The following is a 27,918-nucleotide window of genomic DNA, read 5'->3' as shown; positions in this document are numbered from 1 at the left end:
TACGTGGAGTGAAGGAAAATTGATGGCGTACCATAAAATTCTCAATATAAACTTGTATTTTATCGAGTGCTATATATTTTGCAGAGCATTTTCATATCCAGTTTCTCAGAAAAGGGAATTTGCAGTGAAGTTCATGGGCCTGGAACAAGAGGCTGAGGGAAACCATTAAGGAGGAGATATTAAAGAGAGGCAAGGTACAAGTCACAACATGGTAGAGTGGAAAGGAACTTTAAATGTTATCAAGTCCGCTTCTTTCCCCCATGGGCGTCCTCTTTGCATGCCTAGCCGGTATCAACCAGCCTGTGCTTCACTGAGGCTAACGCAGGGATGTGTCTGAGGTCAGGAGGCAGTGTGTCTGGCACTGGATGCTACCATCTGCTGGAGCACACTGCTCTACGTAACTCAAGTCTGCCTCTTGGAACACCTTCCGCTTCTGTTTTTCTGTTTTCTGTTGGTGACAAGAAGGCACAAGTCCACTCTCTCTTTGGAAAACAGTTATTTAACATTTAAGGAAAAGAAATAAGTCTCCTCCATGCAAATCTTTTCCACGTTAGATAGTCCAGTACTTTCAACAATGCTCGTGCTCCATGTTCAGGCCCTGAGTCCTCCAGATGTGAACTTTCCCCAGGATAGATATGTTTCTTGGTATTTATTTATTTTTTTATTTATTTTATTTTTAAAGATTTATTTATTTATTTGAAAGTCAGAGTTACACAGAGAGAGAAGGGGAGTCAGAGAGAAAGGTCGTCCATCCGCTGGTTCACTCCCCAACTGGCCACAATGGCTGGAGCTGTACCAATCTGAAGCCAGGAGCCAGGAACTTTCTTCCAAGTCTCCCACACGGGTGCAGGAGCCCAAGGACTTGGGCATCTTCTACTGCTTTCCCAGGCCATGGCAGAGAGCGGGATCGGAAGTGGAGCACCCATAAGGGATACTGGCACTGCAGGCGGTGGCTTTACCCACTACTCCACAGTGCTGGCCCTGGTTTCTTGGTATTTAAAGAGTACTCTGTTCTCCAGCATCACTTGGGAGCTTGCTATGAATACAGATTCTCAGGTCCAATGCCAGACTTACTAACAAGATGTTGTATATGAATGGAAAAGTTTGAGAAGCTCTGTTCTAGTTTGTTGGGTGATCCTTCTTTCAAAGATGCATTTATTTATTTGAAAGGCAGAGTTCCAGAGAGGCAGAGGCAGAGGCAGAGGCAGAGGCAGAGGCAGAGGCAGAGAGAGAGAGAGGTCTTCTGTCTGCTGGTTCATTCCCCAGATGGCTGCAATGGCTGGAGCGGTACCAATATGAAGCCAGAAGCCAGGAGCTTCCTCTGGGTCTCCCACGTGCCTGCAGGGGCCTAAGGACTAGGGCCATCTTCTACTGCTTTCCCAGACCATAGCAGAGAGCTGGATCAGAAGTGGAGCAGCTGGGACTTGAACTGGTGCCCATATGGGATCCCGGCATTATAGGCAGCAGCTTTACCTGCTATGCCAGAGTGCTGGCCCCTGGATAATCTTCTACAACATAGCAGCTAGACCTATGTAAATCCTTCCATTATGGTCTTGGGACCACAGAGTGCAGTGATATTATTAACCTTGCTCTGTATATTATATAATTATATTTGTATTGAAGTCTGATCATTGCTTTATTTTTATTTATTTTTTTAGTAGATATCCAACGTAGTTAACACCTACTAAATTTATGAACAAGGATAAGATCCAAATCTTTTTCACATAAACTATTGTTACTCAGCTGGATTTTTCTCACAATTGTGCAACTGATAATTTACACCTGAATACGAGAATATACACAATCATTATTAAACATTATTCTGCCTGCTTGGTTGATTTATAAGATTTCATCAATTTTCAGCAAAGTCATTAATTCTCTCAGCTAAATATCCTTATAAATGGTGTATGTTTCTATTTTCTGACACTAGCAAAAATAGCAAACAGCAGGGCAAAAGCAAAATGTAGTAGAATCCTTCTAGAATCTCCCTTCACAGAAATACATTAGGACTACAAATGTTTGCTGGGAATCTGTCTTAAATTGGAAACTACACTGTTTTGTGCACAGCAAATGGGGCCACCTTCCTGTCCTGGAGCAGCCCACTGTCTCATGTTTCTAGATCTCTCCTACCTGGGCTGCAATCCCTTCATGGTCTAATTAGGGGAACAGAGTCCCTGTCTGTGCCCCGAGGCAGGTCTGCTTTGCCACCTAATTAGAGATGAAAGAACCAAAGCTAATTCAATCTAGTCTGTCACTCTCTAGACTGAGGCATTATCCCAGACATCATGAGAACACAGCTATTTCTTGATATTATCAGGCAGGACAGCTAACACTACAAGATTTTTGTGTTTTGCTGAGTTGATGGAATCAAAGAGCTAATGCAGCCTTCTAAAATGTATACACTGGAAGAAGATAAAACAAATTCATCAGAAGTAGTGTACACAGCAAGATCTCAGACTGAAATGCAGGGCCACAGTGAGACAGACTTTGGTTTATGACCAACTTTGTATTAATGGATGCTATTTCAGAATCAATCCAATTAAACAAGCCAAGCTGAAGATTTAAAGCAAATTAAGATAAACATTAAAAACAAATCTAACTCTCTGTAAGGATGATATGAATAAAAAATTTTAAAAAGATGATGAATAGCTCGAAAATGACCCCTGGAGCCCCCACTATTGAATTTCAAATGTCCTGCAGTCTGCTTTGTCCCACAGGCCTCTCTACCAAGCTGCTGAGCCTCCCTGCCCCTTGGCCCTAGCCCTCTATTCAGTAGTCATTCAACAGATGCTTTTTAGATGCCTTTTATGAAACAGGCCTTCAAAAACCTGCATTCTAGTTGGGAAGAAACAGAAAATAAAATATATGAAGTCAGCTGAGTTGTACCTGACAAGGGGTATGCGGCTTTGTATTTGACGAACGGGGACAAGTCAGTGTTGTTGGGTTCTGAGGGAAGAAGGCTCTTGGCAAAGGGAATAGGAAGTTTCGTCTTCTCACATGCCAGTTTTTCTAACACTAAGTCCCCCACCTCTATGGCTAGATCCCCCCAGCTCTCCTCACCCACATGGCCCTCATCAAGGTATCTGCTCTACCTCATTTTCGGTGGATGCTTGTATTTGGGTTGGGTATTTCATTAATGGTATTTATGAACTGTCTCTTGCCAGAATTTGTGGATTGAATTTCTGGCTTCAGGCCTCTTTTTAAGAACTCTATCTTCAATCTCTTCTCTTGAGAGCAACATATGCCAGTTTTACCCTCTGAATAGAACCCAGATCTTTTACTCTGTGTCCCCATAGAACTTTGCGCTTTTCTTTCTCCTAAAGCTTATCACGCTATCTTGCTGTTGTAGCATGGCTGTTATCACCTCCAGACAGTGAGCCATTTGAAGGCTGGGACTAAATCTCCAGTTGATATTTCCATCATCTAGCATGGTATCTGACACATATCTGATATCTATGAGCCCCTTTGGCACTTGAGATGGGTGGATAAGAGTTTTTCAAGTGGTTTCAGTTCATGTTTCTAACTTCACCTTGTTTGGAGGAGTCACACTGATGTATATTTTTAACATATTTTTCCTGATGGCGCTAACTGCTAATTCTGATTTCATGTGGCTGTATTTTCACTTTTAGAAATCATGGCACATTTTGTAATTTAAATGTAATTCCACTCTATTTAAAATGGCTTTGGTCAACCCATCTTACTAGAACAATATAAAATTCAGTGGACCTTTGTGGCACAAGATCTAAATACTTTCAAGTCATTTCTGGTGGACATTTTGCTTGATTTTGAGTTCCACTTGGCAGTAAAGTTTGATGTTCATATTAGAAAAACCAAACTTCATTCATTTAATATTAAGGATTATTATTTCCCTATCATTTATGTACATTTTTTCCTCCAAGCAACTTCATGAGACATTTTTAACCATTCTTCCCTCACATAAGAAGAAATTATGATTTCTAAGGAAAACTAATCTGTGGAAACAGCCTTAAAACTTAGTGACAGAATAAATAAAGTGATTTGGAGAAAGATTCCCACAGTTTATTCCCCAGTGACCTAGCTATGGAACCCTTTTCTGAAATTTCACATTAATTTTTTTTTTCTTGTTAAAGTGCAAATTCCCTCAGGAGGGATTAAATGGCTAATATCAGGTGTTTTCTTGAGAAAAAAGTTGATAGTTTATGGACCACAGAGCTCTGGAGGAGGGAGGCAAGGACTAAAAAGCGGTGCAGAGACAGGAGGATGTAGCACAAAGAGCCTGGGAATCCTGCACTTCTCAGTTCTGCAGAGCCGATCAGTTCTGATATCCCTGGTGGAATGGGAGCCCGAGGCTAAGTCAGACAGAAAGCACTGCTCTCTCCCTAGCCATAAGTTAGTTTTCAGATTCAGCATTGCTAAATCCTTAAATGATTTCCTGATGGCATACCATAAAATGTGAGGAAATAAATCCCTTGCCTATTTCAGAATTCAGAGTAAAAATCTTCAATGTGTTGATTTTCAGTATGCAATTGATTCTTGCCATTCATTAGAAATGGGCAAAATGGTTTTAAAGATTCAATAACTGTGCTATGCCCAGCTACTTATTTACATATGTCTTCATAAGAATCACCAAGGGTAATTTTGTATTTATCTATTCAAGCTCTGCCCAGTATTAAGTTTAGCATTAAATTACTCATGGCAATTTTTATCTTAAAGCCAGATTAGGATTCCAAATTGTATGTGTGTGTCAAATACTGAATAATTCACGTGGTTTGGACTAGTTTTATTGTAAATGCTGAGGGTAAGGAATAGGACTTAGAAGAGAAGGCAATATAGAGAGTCATGTAGAAAAAACAGAGAGTAAAAAGTAAAGAAAGTGGATCTTGAGTTAGAGAGACAGTCATCCTTTTAAATGAAAAAAATGATCTGGGCAGAGGATTAGAGGAAGGGAAGAGATGAATACAAGGAGGTAACATGACGGAGCTCATGCAATGCTCTGGGTACCATGTTGAGCCCTTCGCATGCATTGAATAATCTCATTACCTATATGAAAATCTGCTGTGTTTAATCTGGGGCTCTATAGCTCTCTTTTTACTCTCTTAAACCATTTATGTTAGCTGATGTGTCTTCATCACACAAAAATACTTCAAAAGGTCCCTGGAAATGGAATTATTTTGGTGTAAACATTTCTGAAATCCATGGCATATTTTTTCATAAAGTTTTTGAAGTTGCCTATATACTGACATTTTCAAGAATAAACAATTTCATTGAAGCATAAGGAAATATAGTTGATGTCTAATGAATTTCCCATATTTAAAATGAACAATTGACATGTATGAATGCCTATGAAACCATAACTACAATCAAGATGGTGAACACACCCATCAATGCCAAAATTACTGGTAACTCTTTATAATCACTTTTGACCCCCTTTTAGTAGGGTCTTGTTGAGAAATAGTACCAACGGAGACACATATCTCTATATATCTATGGAAACACAAAATAGGAATTGGCTCACATGATTCTGCCTCTGGTCAGCTGGAGACTGAGAAGGTTTGATGGTGTAGTTCCAGTCCAAGTCTGAACATCTGAGAAGAAAGGGAGCCAGTGGAATATATTCCAACCTGAAGACTGATAGGCTGCCAACCCAGGAAGAGCCAATTTTTCAGTTTGAGTCCAGGTAGGAAAAAAACCAATGTCCAGATCAAGCAGTTAGGGCAGAGATGTTCCCTCTTACTTAGACTTTTTGTTCTATCCATATCTTCAATTGGTTGTATGAGACTCATTTACAGTAGAGGAGACCACAAGCTTTGCTCAGCAAACTGATTCAGATGGAAATCTCACATAGAAAAAATCTCATACACATACACAGAATAATGTTCAAATATGTGAGTACCTTGTGGCTCAGTTAACACAAAATTATCCACAAAAGTCCTCCTCCTTGCTCCATTGTCAGGTAACTACAGATTTACTTTCTGTCACCATACCTGAGTCTGCATTTCTTACAATTCATATACATAAAAATCACACAAAATGCTCTTCTTTTGAGTCTTTTTCATTCAGTATAATCACTTTGTAATTGGTTCACCTATGCTGTTGTTTCTAGTTTACTGTTGAGCAGTTTTCCATTGCATGGATGTACCACAGTTTACCTATTCATACTTTGATACACATTTGGTTATAGCTAGTACTAAATTATTGCTAATAAAGCTGCTTTGCACATTTATGTACAAGTCATTATGTGGGCATTTACTTTTATTTCTCTTGGGTAAACACCTAATAGTGGAATGGGTGGATCGTGTACTATTGTTTGAATGTGTATGGTGCCCCTAAGTTTGCATGTGTGTTGAAATCCTCATGCCCAAGATGATTGTACCAGGTGGGAAAGCCAGGGCTGGGGAGGAGTGAGTGATTAGGTCAAGAGAGAGGAGCCCTCATGAATGAAATCAGTGACCTTGCAAAAGAGACCTGAGAGAGACCCTTACCTCTTTCTACTATGTAAAGGCACAACAACAAGGTACCATTTATGAGCTGGGAAGCAGGCTCTCAGCAGACCCTGGCTCTACCTTGATTTTGGACTTCCCAGTCTCTAGAAATGTGAGAAATAGACTTCAATTGCTTATGAACTACCTAGTTTATGATATTCTCTTGTGGCTGCCTAGTGGACTAATGGACATGAGTCTATGTTTAACTGTTTAGAAAATGATCAGACTCTTCCAAAGTGGATGAACCATTTTACATTCTTCTCAACAGTATTTGGAAGTCTGGGCACCTTAGAGCCTGCCAACACAGGCCATGGCTAATTTTTAATTTTATCCATTCTAATAGGTGTGTGGGGGCATCTCATTTTGAGTCATATTTTCCTAATAACTAATAATAGTGAGCACCTTTTATGTACTTGTTATCCATATACCTTCTTTGGTGAGTATGCCTATTCAAATATTGTAGTCATTTTATCAAAGAGTTTATCTTCTTTTATTGAATTTGAGAGTATTTTAGATATTAAGGTACAATTATATCATCAGATATTTATTTTCAAATATTTTCCCATGGTCCATAGCTTATCTGCTCATTATCTTAGCAGTACATTTTTAAGAGGAGAAGTTTTTGATTTTGACAAAGTCTGGTTTATTCATTTATTCTTTTATGGATTGAGATGTTGCATTTGCTTCAAAGGAATATTTGCCTAACTCATTTTTTAAAAAAATTATTTATTTATTTGTAAGTCAGAGTTACACAGAGTGAGAAGGAAAGGCAGAAAGAGAGAAGATTCCATTCACTGGTCCATTCCCCAATTGGCTGCAACTGCTGGAGCTGTGCCAATCCAAAGCCAAAAATGAGGAGCTTCCTCCAGGTCTTCCCACACGGGTGCAGGGATTTGGGCCATCTTCTACTGCCTTCCCAGGCCACAATAGAGAGCTAGATTGGAAGAAGAGCAGCCGGGACTAGAACCAGCATCCATATGGGATAGCGGTGCCACAGGCAGAGGATTAACCCACTGTGCCATGGCCATTTGGCCATCTTCTACTGCTTTCCCAGGCCATAGCAAAGAGCTGGATCAGATGTGGAGCAGCCGGGACTTGAACAAGCGACCATTTGGGATGCCGGCACTGCAGGCGGCGGATTTACCTGTTATGCCACAGCACCCACCAGCCCCTCCTATGCTTTTTCTAGAAGATTTATATTGTAAAATTTTGAGCTCCATTTTACATTAATATTTGTGTGTTGTACAAGTTATGAATCAAAGTTCTTTTTTGCCTAAGAATATCTAATTGTTCCAGTATCATTTGTTGAAAAGACTGTCCTTTCTCCAGTGACTTACCTTTGTATCTTCATTGAAAATCAGTTGTCTATGTATATGGGTATCTATTTTTGGAATCTCTGCTGTAACATTGGCCAATATGCTGGAAATACACTGTTTGGATTACCATTGCTTTGTTATAAGTACCAGTGTAATGGTGTTATCATTGGTCTTGAAACTTTTTTTTTTTTTTTTGACAGGCAGAGTGGACAGTGAGAGAGAGAGAGAGAGAGAGAGAGAGAGAGAAAGGTCTTCCTTTGCCGTTGGTTCACCCTCCAATGGCCGCCACGCTGCGGCCAGTGCACCGCGCTGATCCGATGGCAGGAGCCAGGTACTTATCCTGGTCTCCCATGGGGTGCAGGGCCCAAGTACTTGGGCCATCCTCTACTGCACTCCCTGGCCACAGCAGAGAGCTGGCCTGGAATAGGGGCAACCGGGACAGAATCCGGCGCCCTGACTGGAACTAGAACCCGGTGTGCTGGCACCGCTAGGTGGAGGATTAGCCTAGTGAGCCACAGCGCCGGCCAAAACTTTTTCTTTTTCAAGTTTTTTTTTTTTTTTTTCTAATCTAGGTCTTTCACATCTTAATATGAATTTTAAATGAATTTAAAAGTTATACAAGAAGGCTTACTGGGATTTTGATTTAGATTACATTGAATTGCAGGTCAATTTGTGAAGAATTGGTAATTAATAGTTTTCCTATTCATAAACTCAATATCTCCTCATTTATTTAGAATCTTTAAATTTTTCCCAGCAATGTTTCACACTTTTCAGTGTATAGTAGTGTCACATTTTATGTTGGATTCATTCCTAAGAATTTCATTTTTTTTTTTGACAGGCAGAGTGGACAGTGAGAGAGAGAGACAGAGAGAAAGGTCTTCCTTTGCCGTTGGTTCACCCTCCAATGGCCGCCGCGCTGCGGCCGGTGCACCGCGCTGATCCGATGGCAGGAGCCAGGTACTTATCCTGGTCTCCCATGGGGTGCAGGGCCCAAGCACTTGGGCCATCCTCCACTGCACTCCCTGGCCACAGCAGAGAGCTGGCCTGGAAGAGGGGCAACCAGGACAGAATCTGGCGCCCCGACCGGAACTAGAACCCGGTGTGCTGGCACCGCTAGGTGGAGGATTAGCCTAGTGAGCCGCAGCGCAGACCATGTTGGATTCATTCCTAAGAATTTCATATTTTCGATGTTCTTATAAATGTTTCCTTCAGGGCCAGCGCTGTGGCATAGTGAGTTAAAGCATGGCCTGCAGCACTGGTACTCCATACAGGCACCGATTTGAGTCCCGGCTGCTCCACTTCTAAACCCGCTCCCTGTGAAAGTGACTGGAAAAACAGTGGAAGATGACCAAGTCCTTGGGCTCCTGCACCCATGTGGGAGATCCAGAAGAAGCTCCTGGCTCCTGGCTCTGGCCTGGCCAGGCCTTGGCCGTTGTGGCCAACTGAGGAGGGAATTAACGGATGGAAGAATTCTCTCGGTCTCTCCTAACTCTTTTCAGTAAATAAATAAATCTTAATAAAATGGTCCTTTAGAATACAACTATTTATCATGTTTCTTTAGTAACTTCTTTGTAGACTGCATTGGATTTTCTATACAGATCATCCTACTGCCTGTGAAGAAAGAAAGTGTTTTGTCTTATTGTCTGTTCTGAATGTCCTGTCCTTTCCTTTTCCTTCTCTTTCTTCTCTCTCTTTTCCTTCCTCTATTTTTTGTCTGATCATGCTAGTGAGAACCTCCAGCACGATGTTGACTGCAGGTAGTTAGAAGTTTCTTCTAATTCTTCAGGTGATTCTTCCCCGGGCATTGGCTAGTTTCTGCACATGCCTCTGCTGATCACTATTCACAAAATAGTCACAGGGACTCCTGTCTGGGTAGCTAATGTTGTTCTCTATACTAGGGAACCTCTCCTCTCTTTATGTTGTTTTGAGAATTCCAGCTTTGGTTTTCCCAGGCTCCCTGTCTCCTCACCTCAAGGAATCTTCCAGACGCTCCAGCCCTCCTCCTGCCACTACCTCCAAGCCTGAAAGCCCATGCAACTGTAGGGGTCCCCACATTTGTTTCCAATCTCTCACAGACTCCTGCCCTCCACTGTCTGGTATATGTATTTTGTCATTTCATATATTTTACCTTATTCTGATTATTACAAGCAGGAGGTCAATCTAGTGTCTGTTATTTCTTAATCAGTTAGATGTACATTGATTAGTCAGATAGTGGTATAATACTTTTATAATGAAAACACAGTGGTTGCCACCTTCCAATTATTAATATGTGTTCCCTTTAATCACTTAAAATTTTTGAGTTGTTTCTTCTGGAATGTTCTCCATAGTTCCACTTGTATATTGCTACTGATCTTTGGCTTCCTGGTCCCTTTCTTGCCAATAGTGTTTCCATATCTATAACCTGCTCCTGCCTACACAACCCCTACTTTCTAATTTAGGTATGCCATATCAGATAAGTTATATATGTGTGTGTATATATATATATATATGTATAAAGATTTAGTTATTTGTTTGAAACACAGAGTTAGAAAGAGAAAGAGAAAGAGAAAGAGAAAGAGAGAGAGAGAGAGAGAGAGAGAGAGAGAGAGAGAGAGAGAATCTTCTATCCACTGGTTCATTCCTCTAAATGGCCACAATGGTTAGTACTGGGCCAGGCCAAAGCTAGGAGCCAAGAGCTTCTTCTGGATCTCTCACATGGGTGCAGGAGCCAAGGACTTAGGCATCCTCTGCTGCTTTCCTAGGTACATTAGCAGGCAGTAGGACTGGAAGCAGAGCATCTGGGACTTGAAGGGGCACCCATAAGGGATGCCTGCACTGCAGATGACAGCTTAACCTGCTACACTACAGTGCTGGTCATAAGTATTATATGAATGCAACACCATAAATGCTGGTTACAATGAAGCCACAGGGTATGACAAAATTAGAATTTCCTCTCTAAATAATATTTTTATCTTTGAGTATAAAATCAAACTGCAGGGGCCAATGTTGTGGCACTGTGGGTTAAACTGCTGCTTGCAATGCCAGTATCTTGTATCAGAGCTCTGGTTTGAGTTGTGGCTGCTCTACTTCTGGTCCAGCTACCTGCTGATGCACCTAGTAAAACAGTGGGAGATAGCCAAAGTACTTGGGTCCCTGTCACCCAGGCTGCTGGCTTTGGCTTGGCACAGACCCAGACATTGCAGCCACTTGGAGGGTAAACCAGAGGAACGATATCTCTCTTCGGTTCTCCCCGTCTCTCTCTGTGAATCTACCTTTCTTTTTTTAACTAAATATTTATTTGTTTGAAAGTCAGTGTTACAGAGAGAGAGAGAGGAGAGAGACAGAGAGATTTGTCTTCTATCTGCTGGTTCACTCCTCAAATGGCCACAACAGCCAGGGCTGTGCCAGGTTGAAGCCAGGAACTTCTTCCGGGTCCTCAGTGTGAGTGCAGAGGTCAAGTCCTTGAGCCATTCTCTACTGCTCTCCCAGGTGCATTAGCAGGGAGGTGGATCGGAAGCAGAGCAGCTGGGACTCAACAGCACCCATTTGGGATGCCAGCACTGCCAATGGCAGCTTTTCCTGCTGTGCCACAGTGCCAGCCCCTCTACTTTTCAAATAAATAAAGTTGCACAAAAATATATATTATAAAAAACTATGCAAAGGTTTCCAAATTCTTTTACATCAAAGTAAACTTATCTTCTAACTTTATTTTTCCACAGTCTTTCTCAAGTACCCTCAGGTACTTCTGGATTCTAACCCAAGTCTACTGAATCTGAATATCTAGGCTAGAGCCTTAGGGAACCTATTTTTTTCACTCTGTGGATTATCAGATTGCTCTGGTATGCTGCAGTTGGTAAGAACAGCTTTAAGTGCATTTCGCTGAAGCAGCAGTGCCTAGGTATTGTCACTATGATAACTTCTTCATTGTTGTTGACCTGTCAGATCACACTGACATCTGGATTTCTCTCTGAAGCCCACATCAGTCATAACATCTTATGATCTCATCTGTCAACTAGTACCAAGCCACTGGCCTGGAATTTTCTGACAACTGCATTATAATTGGGCCTGAACTTGTGGATCTCAGGCATGCTATTCACCCTGCTGAGATTACTGAACTGGAATAACAGTCAACGGTTTCTTTTGAAAAGTCAATTACAGAGGATTGACTCAATTGCTTCATGCACCTAATTTTTAGTGGTGCTAATTTGTAAACTTTTTGGCTTTGGTTAGGGGTAGCCTTGAACATGGTGTGCTGTACAAATTATTATTAGCACCACCTGTCTTTCCATTAGCTCCTGTAGCCTAATTTAATTTCTACAGTATTAGGACACATGCAAATGGCAAGGCTTCAGCCTGTTTAGTCATCCACTGGGAACCAGGGTTTAACAAACTGGAATAACTGTCTGTCCTTGAAAATCTAGGAACTGTTTTAGGCAATAAATATTAAGTTAGATACATCCTCTTGAGATACAAACTCCACATCCTTCCTGGAAGATGTTGCAAACTTTCCCAGCAATAATAACAGACACTAATGGCAGATGCATTATTAACACAGCCTATGCACATGTTGGAAACATTAGAAAGGTAAAGTCTGACTTAATGACCAGACCAACATACAAGTGACACAGTCTTTGAAGAACTTTGCTACAAAATTCACCTTCATCTTCCAGTTTCAAAAGTGAATCTCTTAGACTCATGATCTGTTCTAGATACAGGGTAATTACAAGTTTTAAAGCCCAAATCCTCTAATTCAGTTCTTTCCTTAGGAAGTGCACCATATTTCACCATGAAAAAAAGGTCTAAAATTTGATTTGTAGAACTATTATAAAATCGCACATATTATAGCCACTATGCATTTCAAGAATATTTGAAACTGAATTTGATAACATCAACCTCTGCCCTTGAAAAAAACTGCTTTGCTTTTCTTAGAGCATATTAGGTGCTTCAGGAAATAATAACATTCTGTACTCTGCAGAACAAAACAAAACAGCCATTGCTTTATTAATTCAAACATTCATTTACCCATTCATTCATCCCTTCAAGAACTGTTTAATGAATCTCTTCCATGTGCCAGGCACTAGGATACTGAGAGTCCTGTGAAGTGCTATGAAGAAAACTAGCAGAGTAGCAGGAAAGAGGGTAACAGTGGGGCTGGGTGAGAGTGTATGCTACTGTAAATAGAGTAGGCCCCTTTGGTGAGGCATCATTCTATTGGAATGTTTGAGAAACAGCAGAAGAGGACAAAAGAAGGAAAAGAGTAAGTGACAGGATAGGAGGAGTAGGAAGAGACTCGGGCCTTGTTGGAGTATAGAATATTTGGATGTGATTTTAAAAACCTGAAGGAAGTACGTTTGTGGGTCTTAGGGGAGGGAGTAACTACCAGAGTCTGACTTACATCCTGAAGGGGTTTCTGTGGAGTGTAGAATTTGGTAGGGCTAGGTGGGGAACACCTCAGGGGAAGAGTAGGGACAGAGATTTGCAGCTCCTGGGACCCTTATGCCAGTGTTAGGAACAATACTAAAAAAGAAATATACCAATAAAGTGGAAACAGCAGATCTTCAAAGACAGGCTATGTTATTATTATTATTTAAAATATTTATTTATTTGAGAGGTAGAGTTATGCACAGTTAGAGGGAGAGACAGAGAGAAAGATCTTCCTTCCATTGGTTCACTCCCCAAGTGGCCGTAATGGCCAGAGCTGCGCTGATCTGAAGCCAGGAGCCAGGTGCTTCTTCCTGGTCTCCCACGCGGCTGCAGGAGCCCAAGGACTTGGGCCATCTTCTACTGTTTTCCCAGGCCATAGCAGGGATCTGGATCGGAAGAGGAGCAGCCGGGACTAGAACCGGCACCCATATGGGATGCCAGCACTGCAGGCGGAGGATTAACCTACTGCACCACAGTGCCGGCCTCTAGGCTATATATTATTGAGTTACTGCTAGAGCTGTGATATCCTCAGAAAACCCTATATGGCTGCAATTTATCTATGCAAGTAGAACTAAAATAAAATGTATCATATTCTGAAAACTGGGTTTCCATGCCCTCCTTTAAGAAAGAGGAAGGCAAAAAGTAAATGAAATCCTCCTTTCTTTTCTGCACACTGGGCATAAACTGTTACTTACCAAGAGTGAGTAGGAGAGTGTTATTTATAAGGCAGAGAGTTAGTGTTCTCATACAGTTTTTCCAAGAGTTGATTGTATAAGAGATCTTCAAGGAAAAGTTTTGGGAGAAAGAAGATAATTTTTTTGGTGAAAATCACAAGAATTATTAAGCTATGCTTTTTTCCCAATGTGAAATTGTATGAGAATATAAACATGTTTCATAATAAAGCTTTATGGGTGCCATACCTAGACATCTGAACTCCTAAGTTTGGGGTGAGGTCCAAGAAACTCTACTTTTCACCTGATGTGCAGTAATGAGTTGTCTGTACATATTTCAGACAATTTTCTATAAAACGTTTTCCTTAAAACCAAGCCCTTGCTAAAAGTTTGACAATTAAGATTTCATGAGGACCCTAAAGCTTATATGCTTGTACTTACACACTGTCAGATCCACTCAGACTGTACCTGTTTTGGAAATCCTTTGTCTTCTCTCTTGTATCATGTGGTTACTGAGGAACAACAATTTCCTGCGATATGAGCTGATTTCGGCTCCTTCTCATTGCCACCATTGCTGACTGGTCCACAGGTGCTGATTTAACCCAAGCTACGCTAATTGGAGCTGATCCCCAAGAACAAAAACTTGTTTCTGGCCAGCGCTGTGGCTCAATAGGCTAATCCTCTGCCTGCGGAGCCAGCACACCAGGTTCTAGTCCTGGTTGGGGTGCCGGATTCTGTCCCGGTTGCCCCTCTTCCAGGCCAGCTCTCTGCTGTGGCCAGGGAGTGCAGTGGAGGATGGCCCAGGTCCTTGGGCCCTGCACCTGCATGGGAGACCAGGAGAAGCAGCTGGCTCCTGGCTTTGGATCAGCGTGGTGCGCAGGCCGTAGCAGCCACTGAGGGGTGAACCAACAGAAAAGGAAGACCTTTCTCTCTGTCTCTCTTTCTCACTGTCCAGTCTGCCTTTCAAAAAAAAAAAAAAAAAACAAAAACAAAAACAAAAAACAAAAAACACAAAAACAAAAAAACTTGTTTCCTGGTTGAATCCACAAGGTAGAAAATATGAAGATTTTTATAAAAAAATTATTTTTGAAAGACAGAGTGACACACACACGTGCACACACACACGCACAGATAGAGATCTTCCATCTGTTGATTCACTCCCCTAAATGACTTCTATGAACCATGCTGGGCCAAGCCAAATTTAGGAGCCTGGAGCTCCATCTGCCTCTCCAATGTGGGTGGCAGGGGCCCAGGTACTTGTGCTATCAAGTGCTACTTTCCCTGCAACACTAGCAGGGAACTGGGTTAGAAGTGGAGCATCTAGACTCCAACCTGTACACTGATACAGGACGCTGCCACCACTGATGCCAGCCCCACAAGAGGCGTTTCAATGCACATTATAGAGAACTGATCATCAGTACCACCTAAGTATTAAGCCCAATCAGAAGGGAAAGCAGGGCTAGGATAAAATAGTTCTGATATTATTTGGGTTCTAGTTGCAATATCTCCAGAAACCCAATCATATCCGTACCCTGTACCTCAGTATCTGCTTAAACTGGTGACTGCTGGCTAACAAATTACTCCAAAGCTTGCACAGCATGGTGATGAAAATAATGTACTGCCTATTTCAAAACTGCTGGAGAAGACTTTAAATGTTTTGCCACAAATGCAATGATAAGTAGAGACACAGAAGAAGCTCCTGGCTCCTGGCTTTAGATCGGTGCAGCTCCAGCCATTGTGGCCTTCTGGGGAGTGAACCAGGGGATGGCAGACCTATATCTCCCTATCTCTACCTCTCTCTTCAACTGTCTTTCAAATAAATAAAATAAATATTTAAAAAAATCACAAAGATATTAAATTATACCATTATACCATAATCTTGCCAAAAGATTTGAATACCTTTTCGGCAACACACACGCACACACACAAACACACACATGCACACACACAGGCCATATTAACAAGTGGGAATAAGGCATCCACTATTCATCTCTAGGGATCTTCATGTTAATTGCACAGAGAACACCAGGTCCTAATCAGTTCTCAGAATTATCCAGGGACATACTGCTATTTCTCAGACTCAGGATCTGAGAAAACTAGAAAACTACAGCAATTGACTTCTCAGGTGCTGATATCAGTGACAAAGCATTTCACCTTGGGTTGTACGTGAATGACCTAAGCATGGGAAAGCCCATGAACAATCCAGGAGACTGCATAGAAATGATTATGTCAATGGGATATAGAAAAAAAAAAAACCAACCTGGATTTGGTGGAACCAGAACCAAGCATGAAGGTTATTTCCTATCATGTAGGTAAAATGGTTGCCCTTCCCTTCCTGTGCAGCAGTGTTTGTGAGGATCAAATGAGAGCCTGGTACAGAACAGTGTGCACGGTACAAGGAGCTTTGGAGTCAGAAAGATGTGAAATTGAATCCTGGATTTGCTATTTACCAGCTGTGTGACCATGGCAATTTAATTAAACTTTATAACCAAAGACTTCCATTTTCACATGGGAACAATAGAGTATTGCCTATTACACAGCTTCCCTGTGAGGATCAAATAGGTTACTGACTCTAAAATAAATAGCAGACATTTAATCCACAAAGAATGTAAATCAAGCAGTACTTGAAAGACACTCCAGGGGAGGAGGAGGAGAGAGTGTTGGAGACATTAATGCTTTCTCACCTGAAATCTTGGTACGCAGAGGTCAGGCATCCTGGTACCTCAGTGAAACAGTGGATACTGGTGGGAGTTTTGCTTTTCTTTTTTTTTTTTTTTAAAGATTTATTTATTTATTTATTTGAGAGGTAGAGTTACAGAGAGAGGGAAAAGCAGAGAAAAGATCTTCCATCTGCTGATTCACTCCCCAAATGGCTCTGAAGGCCAGAACTAAGGGGATTTGGAGCCAGGAGCCAGGAGCTTCTTCCGACTCACCCACATGGGTTCAGGGACCCAAGCAGTTGAGCCATCCTCTACTGCTTTCCCAGGGCATTAGCAGAGAGCTGGATTGGAAGAAGATTAGGTAGGACTTGAACTGGTGCCCATATGGGATGCCGGCATCTCCTAGTTGGCTTAGTGCACTATGCCAAAGCGTTGGACCCAATTTGCTTTCCTTGTCTTCTATCAATCTCTTGGTCAGTACTCAGTGAGTTTTGAGGAGAAATACAGCATTTTATTTGTCTGATCCCCTGAAGTGCTTCACATGGAGCCTGACCCCGAGCAGGCCCTCAGTAAGCACTTGCTTAAATAACTGCTCATGCATTTGTGGATTTCTGGTATACTTGCAAGACTCTCAAGAGACACTCAAGGTACGGGCTGCGGTCCTCTATTTCCAGAACTTTCTCTTCCATCTTTTTGGCATGTACGTTAGGCAAATTGCAGCCTCTCTGGGTCACATACTTATTTTCCAATGGATACTGAAAGTAGGGAACAGGACCATATATATGTGTTTGTTTAATTATTTTTTCTGATCTCCCTAAGATTAACATGGCCCCACTTGGGAAAACGTTGTGTGAATTAGAAAAGGGCTCAAATTTTCCTTCTCTTTTGCATTTCCCCACAAATCTCCAGGCCTGTCGTATTCTTAGGGGAGAAATGTAATATCATCTTTCCTTCAACTTAATTTCACAGCTGAACCAGTAGGTCTTGAGTTTCTAGTTAGAGTCAATGCAATTTTGTTGAGGGGGCAAGGAGCATGAGCACATGGCTCAGTGCATTGGAACACAGAGTACTCCAGTACAAGCAAGTGGCAGGGCATAATATCTGTCAGTCAAGCCTTTGGTGCTGGAGAGCAGTCAACTCAAGGTTAAAGTCTCTGGCAGGGACAGGCACCCTGGGATTTTATTTGGCTGCCTAAAAGAAAATCCTCATTTGTTGGCTATTTTTGTCTTATTAGGAGTAGCTTTGGGAGGGAAAAACATATGTCTGTACATAGAAGGATATTTTTCTTCTTATTTGCTGAGGCAAACAGCATGTTTCTAGTGATCCAAGAAATACACGGAAATATTTAGATATTTGAAAGTAAGGAAAATAATATCCTTTGAAAATAAAATGAGGCAGGGGCCAGTGTTGTGGCATAGTGGGTTAACCTACTCAGGTTTGAGTTCCTGCTGTTCCACTTCGGATCCAGCTCCTCACTAATGTGCCTGCGAAAGCAGCAGAAGATGGCCAAAGTACTTGAACCCCTGCACTCATGTGGGAGACCCGGAAGAAGCTCCTGGCTCATGGCATCAAATTGGCCCAGATCCAGCCATTATGGCCATTTGGAGAGTGAACCAGTGGATGGAAGATTTCTCTCTCCGCTTCTCTCTCTCTTTCTCTCTCTGTCTCTGTCTCTCTGCTTTTCAAATACATAAATAAATCTTTAAAAAAGAAGAAAAAAATGAGAAACATTAACCATCTGAAGGAAAAATCCTCTGCAGAAGTGTAGTCTGGGGTTATAATTTAGTAAGTCAAAAACTTATAAATCACATTTAATCTTATTTAGAGAAAAACTTCAAAAAGTTACATTCACACAGAGACATTGGTTAGTTAATAGATTCTCAGTGAACCAACAAAACTTGTCTTTACCATACTCAGTTGATAAATGGTATCTTATAAGAACATTTGGCAAGAAATGACTAGTTTTATCTTCCTCATCATCTGTGTCCCCTATCATGCTACCTTACATTTCAATGAAACTAAAATCATAGATTAAGTAATGGTTCTGATTCATAAGAATTGGAATTGCAATGTGATAAATTAGGAGCTCTTGAATGCACATTTTGATTCTGGCAGAATTCCAAGAATTAAATATGATGACAGATTTCTAATGTCCTCAAATCATTCTTTAGTCATTTGGCAAGCATAATAAAAAAAAGTAAGGCAATATTGTAGGTTCCTGATGTGGATTGTTATATGGAGAAGTCAGACACTCTAATTCATTAAGAAAAAGACACTATGTACTTTTGATGGAGTATCTAGCAATCCAATACGATAATATGGGTATCTTTACACACAGAAGAGAAACTGTTCTTGAGGAGCAGCAAGAGTACATAATTTAACAAAGAAGGAAAACCATTATTATGAATAAGAGTGGCAAAATAATTCATCCTGGACTAGCTCAACAAGTATCTCATGGTAGAAACTATAATAGTTTCTGGGAAAATGGTAGAAACTAAAAAATTCTGATATATTTTTCTGATTTGTCAAAAATAATTCATATACATCTGTGGAAACCTGCATTACATGGTTTTTTTTTTAAAGAGAAATATATTCTCATTTATTGGTCATAGTATTACCAAATTAGGCTGTTCACTAAGATCTGTCAGACTCTGGATTTTTCTGATAACAACCTAAAACCTAATTAGTAATATTAATTTCATAAATTTTGGGGAGATTTCTTCGATGTCTTGGTTGGGTTACACAAGCACAATGTGATTTCTCTCTTTACAGCTTGTCTAGCTGTTCTTTCTCTTTTACATGGATATATATTCACGGCACACTTAATCCTGCATTGTAGATCTTATGGCAAACTTTTGAAGGCAAAATTTGTTTAATTTTTAGGACAAACACAACAGATAGACTAAGCAAATGTCACATAAATCCCTAGGACAAAGGATTGCAAATATTATGATAATTTATTCTTTTTCTATCACATACCTAAGCAGCAAATTGGAGATTTTTATAGTCTCAAATAAATTTGGATTTAGTTTAACAGTTACTATTAACAATCAATCTATACTTGATTGAATATTAGGAAAACTGCCAAAAGTCTCTCTTTCGGTTTTGCTTAGCTGGTGTGGAAATTGCCCATAATTGCTTAACACATGCCATTGTCATGTATTTATCCCCTAGGATAGTAAATTCTTGACACATGACCCTTCCTTGTTCATTGTGAATAGCACTATTCAATCAAAGGATTCTTTCCTATTGAACCCAGATGCGACCTCAGACACAACACATGAATCTGTCATTGTCAACTGATTGACATTTATACCTAAGATGGCAAAGCACAGAATGTTCTTGCATTTTTATTTAAGCTCAGGTTCCTTGAATATTTATTTATGATATAATTGTGAGCAGATGGCAACCTACAAGTTATCCACTTATCCTGTGCAAGAGGAAGTACGATCTTGCAAATTGCTCCTCATGGGATGCATTATGATCAATGCTTAGACACTTCCATTTTTCAATTTTATGAATGACCTCTTTGCAGAATGCCAATGCAGTGCTTATGTGTTTTGGGGGTTGGGGGAAAGGCATTCAAATCAATTAGAACAAATCAAAGAGATTTGTGGACAGATACTAATTTGTTGGTATTTTAGTGACTTTTGAAACACTGACTTAAGCTTAACATCAAAATGATTAGTACAAAATGTTTTTCTTTCCCCATTGAAAGAATAAAATCTGAGTATTGCATCAAAAATAATTCCAGCAGGCCTAGGATTCTGGAAAGCTTTCCTAGAGGTCTTTTGAAAAGCAATGTGTTGCCAGGAAGCTATGTTTAATTATATCTGATTTCTTTCTCCTATAGACTTTAAAATGCTTGGAGAACCACTGGCCATCACCTAGGTAGAATCTGAGATTTCATTCCTGCTCAGTTAGTAGACTAGCGATATTACCTATGGATTAACCTGATGGGGCTCATTTTCAACCCAGGTGATTAATGTTTGTTTATTGTTCCTCACCGGAGTCAATGAAATAATAAAAATCACTAGACAAAGTGGTGGGTGGAAACCAGAAATGGACAACATGTATGATCATCCTCCATGAAACAGAGCTTGTGTTGCCAAATGCTGTGATCATAGCTGATTCTATTAAAATACCATTACTGTGCTCAGTTTTCCTCTCACTTTGAACATTTGATAATTAAAAACAGGATTTTATTCTCCGAGTTATTGCTACATGAATGCATTACTTCAGCTTCCAAGTCTGAGCAGATGCTCTGCTAGAACTGTAGACAGTGAAGTCAAAGCCCTTAACTCTGAACCAGGATTAAAAGCAGTGACTACATGTACAATAATTTAAATCTGGATCCATAGCCTAGGATCAACAGTCTTACCAAATTCTCATTTAGCTCTGGACAAAGCTTCCTATTGATATGAGTGAGTCAGAGGGAAATTTTCCTTCCTTTTAGGAAGAAAATTAACTTGCCAAGGTTACATTGGTTCTTTGTGACTTAATCATCCCAATTCCTTATGTCTCTGGGAAAAGTCACAGTGAGCAAATGCTAAAGACTTGGAAGAGCGTCATTTGATTCACTAACTAGTTTAAAAATATATTTCAGTTTATTTTACCTTTAAAAAACTTCACTGGAGACTGCTGGCAGAAAAATCTAAGAGTCATGTTTAATGTGGTTTTTTTTTTTTGACAGTGTCTAAATGTTATGCCTTAATCCTTTCATCTAGAGAATCTTGATCTTTCTGTCCTCATGCCTTCCTATCTAAATGCTCTTAGTCCTTCTTCATTATGCTAGGCAGAATGCTCCAAATGTTAGCCCTTTGCTAAACTGCTGCCTTTTGACATGTCAGCATTGGCTTCGCCACGGTTTCTGTCTCCTTACCAGTTTCCCCATCTTAGATCCTGGCTGCAGTTCCCTCAGTAGTAGCAGTAGCAGCAGCAGCAGCTGCATTGGAGTGAATGTGTATGTAGAACGCTGCAAGAGACGGTTATGGGAAGTATACATCAGGAATAAAGCCAGGTTTCTTGCCATCCAGATATTATTGCTATAGGACAAAATATAAATAGAATCTACTTACTACCAGCAAAACCACTGAAATACACAAACAAACTGAAAATTCAAATGTGCATATATAGCTAATTATGAAAATGAGCAATGATCTTTGTTTTTAATATCAGAAAAAAATTATGTGGTACTCAATAGTCTTAACACGTGTGTGTGCACAGACACATACAAACTTAATGATGTCTTTCTGCTTTCCTACATTTTTGGTTATTAATTTGTTTGAAAGGCAGAGAATGAGAATGAGAGAGGGCATTCCCAGTGCCTGCAATAGTCAAAGGTAGGCCAGGCTGAAGCTGGGAGCTGGGAAAGCAATTTAGTTCTCCTACGGAGGTAGCAGGGATCCAATCACTAAAGCCATCCCATGCTGCCTCCCATTGTGTGCCTTGGCAGGAACCTGGACTTGGGAGTGGAGCCAGGACTTAGACTCGGGTAAATGAATATAGGCCGCAGACATTCCAAGTGGTGTCTTAGTCACTAAGCCAATTACCTACTCCCTTTCTTTTTACAAAATTTACAAAGATTAAGCTGTCAGCTGTCACATTCAGAGTGTTCATTATGATTATTTCATTAGTTTTATGTGATTACAACAGTAGGTTTATCTGTGTACTGTTAAGTATTTTTGAAATAAAAACCCCATCACACTTTTCAGAATAAATTAATGGAGCTCATTTCCCTTTATGTAAGACATACATAACTTGAAATTATGTTATTGCAAAAATTAAAGAGAAGAAAAGGAGGAGGGGAGATTGAGGAAGGGAGAGAGAAATCTAGTTATCTTCTTGGAAATACATGAAATCTGTTTGCTTTATATTAATAAAAATTAAAAAAATTTAATTTGAATGGGTAACTGAATAAACTATGATAACGTTAAATAATAAAAAGTCTTTTTGTTCTTCTTTTGCACTTTCATTAAAATACAACTTAATGATCTAGAGTAAATTCTGCTACCTTAGTTTGTGGCCTCCAATTTGTAATAAATAAATGTTGAATGAAAATATAGTTGATAAAATAAAACAGAAAGATCCTATATGCTTGATGCTTCATCCATGTTCTGGATGAGATGAGGTACTGCCATCTCATTCTCCATTGCCCTGTAGGGGTCTCCTAATTTCAAGAACAAGTGGGAGAAAAAAGCTGGGCAAAGACAGCACCAAGCTAATGAAAGTCCCATATATGCAGAGACGTGACTGGAGAAAACAATGCCAAACAGTTGAGGCTTCCAGCTTCTTGGGGGATTGAGGTGTTGGGAAATTAGAACAAGCAAGAGGCCTAAGTATGCTACTATTGTAAAACTTGGCTAAGCTCACCCCAATCATGAAACCATGCAGATACAGGAATAAAAACACTACTTCTAAACTCATCTATTCCATCTCTTCCCTTAATTAGATTCATATTTTCAGAGAATTCTTTGAAAAGATGTTTGTTTTACTAGTGAAATCTAATTTGAGAGATCTAGTTAAGAAACCATTACTGCTTCCTTCTCTTTGCCTGAGTGTTGGGGAATGTTGGGATCAGAAAGCTGTTATCAAATGGTGTGCCCAAAGAACTATGATTGAGGAAATAAGTATGGGCCAGAGTTCTAATCCCTTTATGCTAATAATTACCTAAAAATATCTGGTAAGTTTCTTCTCGTTAGGCTACTGACCTTTTATCATATTCTTTCTCACTTTTTAAAGAATTTTTCCTTTGACTTTCTTTTCTCTCAAACATAATCAATCTGTCTCCATGGTGTAGTTCATTCTGGAATTTCTTATCTTAATTTAAAAAGCTAAAATGAAACCACACTGTGTCCTCATATCATTTTAGTTAACATTCTTTCAAATCAAACTTCTAGAAAAAAATTGTTCACACACCTACTTTTCTCATGTTTGATCTAGCTTCTCTTTAGATTGCACCAGAACTACTATAATGAATGTCATAGCAATCTTTATATTGCCAAATGCACCGGATTCGTTTCTAGGCCAGTAGACTACTTCACCTTGAACCATTTTCCTATCTGACAATTCTAGATTCTCAGTGTCCTGATGTCCCCATGCTCGTGGGCTACACCTTGTCAGTCTCATTTATTAGTTTCTCCTTTCCACCTGGATCCTCACCATATAGGCTCCCTTCCCATTTCAGAGCTATGTGGACATTTTGAGTGCTATTTTCTATGTTTCTTTCCCAAAATAGTCTCTCATAGCTCCTTGCAATATCCAAAGGATTTTTTTTTAATGGAGAGTAAAATTGCAGGTCATGACACAACTTCCAACCTCACTAATAGTGGATCATTGCAACATGTAGGAGTATATCCAGCTCTCAGGATTGCAGGTAGCAAAGCCAAGTAATGAAGCATGCAAACTCTGGATTTGACTACCAGATTAATCTATCCCCACTGCAGATATAATGTCCAAGTGCCTCAGTTTCTTCACTTGTAATACAGGAATGCTGGTGATGAATGATTGTCATGGTTTGGCAGGAACACATAGCATTCAGGACAGCAGAGAGATGTGACATTTATTAAGCAAATAAAATTGGATTTTTAAATACAGAAAAGAGAATTAGGGAAGCTGTTATGCCAGTGCTACTTTTCAAAGAAAAATCTTTCCCTGTATCTAGAATGTAATGACAAATACTACATTTAACCTTTTAATGTCATTAAGAAATTCTGTAGATTTATAATATTCTCTAGCTTCAAATTTATCCCATTTTAAATGCATATACAACATAATTCTTCTTCTATATTTTTTAGAACTATCAGAAAATTCTTCAAGAGTCTGTGAAACTGTGTCCCTAGAGGTGGGGTGATGAGACACCTACATATAGAGGCATATTGGTTCATGGTTTTAACTTGCTTTGTATCCACAGGGATGACAAGTGCTAAAGAAATGCAAGCTGATATGATGACACAAAACTGAGCTATATGGTTTTGCATTAAACATTTGGCATCAAGAGAGTCTGGTCTGATCTGACGTGTGGATGAGTTTGATAAGAGTGTTGTGTGCTTATTCTGGGTTTAACACAGTGTCAAATTATGCCTTAGGAGAAGTGCTTAGGAAGTTCTGTCTTGATGAATATAATTGAGCAATAATTTCATGGCTTCTGTTAACGGTAACTGCTAGATATAAGGTCAAATTTGTTGATGAGGGTGAAAGGAAAATTATCTTCAATAGTGAGTATCCTGTTGGGAAAAGGAAAGGGAAAAGGGAAAGGCAAGGCAAAGAAGAGATGGTACCTTGTGGTAATTAAAGGCCTGAGTGGAAACAACATCATTCTGGGTTCAAACTCTGGCTTTGTGGTTTTCCACTACATAATTCTAGAGAATTTACTAAAATTCTCAAAACCCCAGTTTCCTTATACGATACTATATTGTGGATTTCCTGTGGTCCCCAAAAGAGATTAGCTCAGTGCTGATGCTGTGTTTACAATTTTTAGCTCACATCTATATGCATATCTATGAAAGAATTGGCCCAAAGATTGGCATCTGTTTATCTAGTAGTTTACTTTTTACTGCTAGAAGTGCTTTTCTTTAATTTATGGTGCAATACATATTTCTCCCAGAATTCTCTTTTGATTTTTTGTTTTGCTCTGATGAACAGGTCATCCTTCCTATTTAATATATCCTTCCTATTTAAATATATTTAAATGAGGTAATGAACACTTAGGATAATGCATAGTCTAAGTTAAGTTCTCAGTAAATGGTAGATAAGCTATTCATGATCATTTCCCCCCACTTTGCAGTGTTTTGTGCCTTTTCAGAACAGAATTGCTTATCTGCTTCTTCCATGGCGCTTCTCTGCAAATGACAATGTTCACATAGCTCTTCCAATTCTCTCCTAGCTTCCCACAGACTGCAGCTCACAACACCCAGGTGAGTCGCTTCTATTCCACCGCCTGCTCCCCTCTCTGGTATCTCCGTGTGAATGCCTTTGCTGTTCCTTGCCTTGAACCTCAGTAAACTTCTGACCTGGCACCTGATTTTCAGATTTCATGTCTGACCACTGTGTTTGCTCCAGGGAAATACAGATTTGAAAAAGTAATGTCGGGAATCAAACTGAGCCCCAAACCATGAAACAGGGTATGACTGCAGACATTCCTGATGGTGATTTCAGTCATATTTGGCACAAACACACACATATTCCCTGAGAGAAAAAAAGCTCACGAACAATTATAATTACTGGCCCCAACTAGCTATCAGGAAATACATATGCATAAAAGCCATCTACTCTTTATATCCTTATTTTGTTTCTTCAGTGAGTTATTCCTGGAGAGTTTACTTAAAAGCCCATGTTCACACAAGCGGCTGCTACAACACAACGTGGCAGTTTAAGAAAATGGTAAGTGAACATATCTTTCTGAAAACCTCATCACATTTATCCCAGCAGGCCTTAGAAATGTGAGATATATACTACGTGGGATATACAAAATGGGAAAACATTAAGAAGACGTTATTGAAGAACTTCAGCTGTTGGGAAGGGAACGAGGTCTGCAGAAAGGATTGATGTGACAAGGTGTGGTGTGGGGGGAGAGATAAACAGGGGAGGCAGAGCTGAGGTCTAAATATTTCATTAAAAGTTCACCACCGGAAGGCACTGTGTGTGTGTGTGTGGGGGGGCTGCTTTGTCTATGGATGGTAAGTGTAACATTTAAAGTAGATTGAATATTCTAATTTAATGAAGAGGAGAGGTACATATAAAGGAAAGGTTGTAAGTGGCTGTAGGAGTTACTGAGTTTAAATGGCGCCTCATGATTATGCATGTATGCTGTTATTTCTAGTCTTTTCAGAAAACATATGCAATGAAATTCCCATACAATGCTTTTGCAGACTATGGCTTTTTTTCTGTTTGCATCTCCCATTCTTCTTACTTTTTAATTGTGTTTACACAAAGTACATTCTCATTTCTGCCTAGAGCAACACAATTCTCTGGTTCAGCTATATTTTGCAAAATATAACCTACTGAGGGGGTGGAGGGGAACCGTCCTAACCTTGAAGGCCTGTCAGCACAATCCCTCCCTAATCCAACTGGCCAGGTGCCTAATGGGAAAAGGAGCAGGGGAGAGGAATTGAGTGGCATATTTGTTTATTTTGTTCATGTAATGCTGTAATTCTCCTGCCCAGAAGAGTGTGAAATATTTGGATGAGAGGTCAAAATCCAGGATTAAGAAGAAAAACTTGCATGATTTTAAGTTTCACACATTTCTGTTGTTCTCAGGAATCGGATTTTCGTAGATAAAGGGAATGAAGGAAAGTACGTCTCATGAGAATGTTCGTAATGAAATCCTACCCTCTGGGATAGTTTTTGTTTCCTCACACATTCATTTGCTCCTCACAATAATCTTGTATGACTGATAATATGACTTTATGTTGCAAATATCCCCTAGAAGATGGTATTGATTCACTGTCTTGTCAGCAATACGAGAGTAAAGTGACCAGGTACTCAGAAATATCAGAATTGTCCCCCCTCGACTTCCTGAGCACAACTGTTTGTTATTTTTGAAAGACGTCTGACTAGGGCTCTGCCTGTGGGTGTTTATCATTCAAAAATGTTTATTTCCTCCTCTGCCATGAACATGGAAAGAATATACTTCACCGTACCTTGATTTGGGGTTTGGCCATGCGGCCCAGGCATGTCTGACCCTGTGCGTTCTCTCGTTCCTCTCACTCCGCCATGAATACAGCTTCCCCTCTGAGGTAGGGTTTAGTTCTCACAGGATGAAACAGCTGGGGCAGATCTAGAGCCAATCAGCAGCTTTGAGCTGCTCAGCTAACCCCAGCCTTTATCAGCCACAAGTGAGTGAAATTAGCACCTTGATACTGTATGTTACTGAAACATACACCTGATGCTGTATGTTACTCGATGCTGTATGTTACTGTAACGTGGTGGTGGTTTATTATGCAACAATATCTGACTGACACACTGGTTACTGCCAAGAGTTGTGAGGAAGGAAAACTGGCCAGTCCTGGACATAGCTGGGGCACGCTGCTCTATCGCTGGCTCTTTGCACCATTCTTTTGAGCTCACTAGGTAAGTGAATGCCCTTCAATTTCCAGACGTCAGCAGGTGAATGAACTAAAGTTATTATTCTAGTTGTGCCATCTCAGTCTTCCATGTTTTTCCATTTTTACTTTATCTTTGTTCTAGACCTCAGTCTCAGTCCAGTGCAAGAGGCTAATAGAGTGTGGAACAGCATTTGGCTTCTAAAATGTCAAACTATAATGAGAAAAGGAAAACAATTATTAACAGAACCAGTCACAGACACTCACAGGGTACATCCTTTTACCCCAACCTTGTAAATGCAGTGTGGAGAGATCATCAGCAGAACATAAATACAGGAAATATGCCTGCAAAGGAGAAGCTGTGG

The 27,918-nt window shown here is 40.1% G+C and overlaps 1 long non-coding RNA gene across 3 annotated transcripts; it reads right to left on the bottom strand.

Annotated features, from left to right (window-relative positions):
• Positions 1-74: 74 nt before the first annotated feature.
• Positions 75-27,307, bottom strand: LOC149128526 (uncharacterized). Of its 3 annotated transcripts, none has more exons than XR_016213170.1 (3): positions 27,152-27,307; positions 21,394-21,486; positions 75-448 (listed from the first exon to the last, which is right to left on the bottom strand). It is a non-coding gene; the product is annotated as an uncharacterized LOC149128526 (long non-coding RNA). The 3 variants fall into 3 exon arrangements; XR_016213172.1 differs by lacking the exon at positions 75-448 and adding an exon at positions 5,495-5,564; XR_016213171.1 differs by lacking the exon at positions 75-448 and adding an exon at positions 7,197-7,395.
• Positions 27,308-27,918: the final 611 nt, after the last annotated feature.

Source organism: Oryctolagus cuniculus, chromosome 1, assembly GCF_051225735.1.
Source record: "Oryctolagus cuniculus isolate XC-2025 breed Fujian yellow rabbit chromosome 1, ASM5122573v1, whole genome shotgun sequence".
Taxonomy (NCBI): Eukaryota; Metazoa; Chordata; class Mammalia; order Lagomorpha; family Leporidae; genus Oryctolagus; species Oryctolagus cuniculus.
This window is presented reverse-complemented; position numbering and strand designations above follow the sequence as displayed.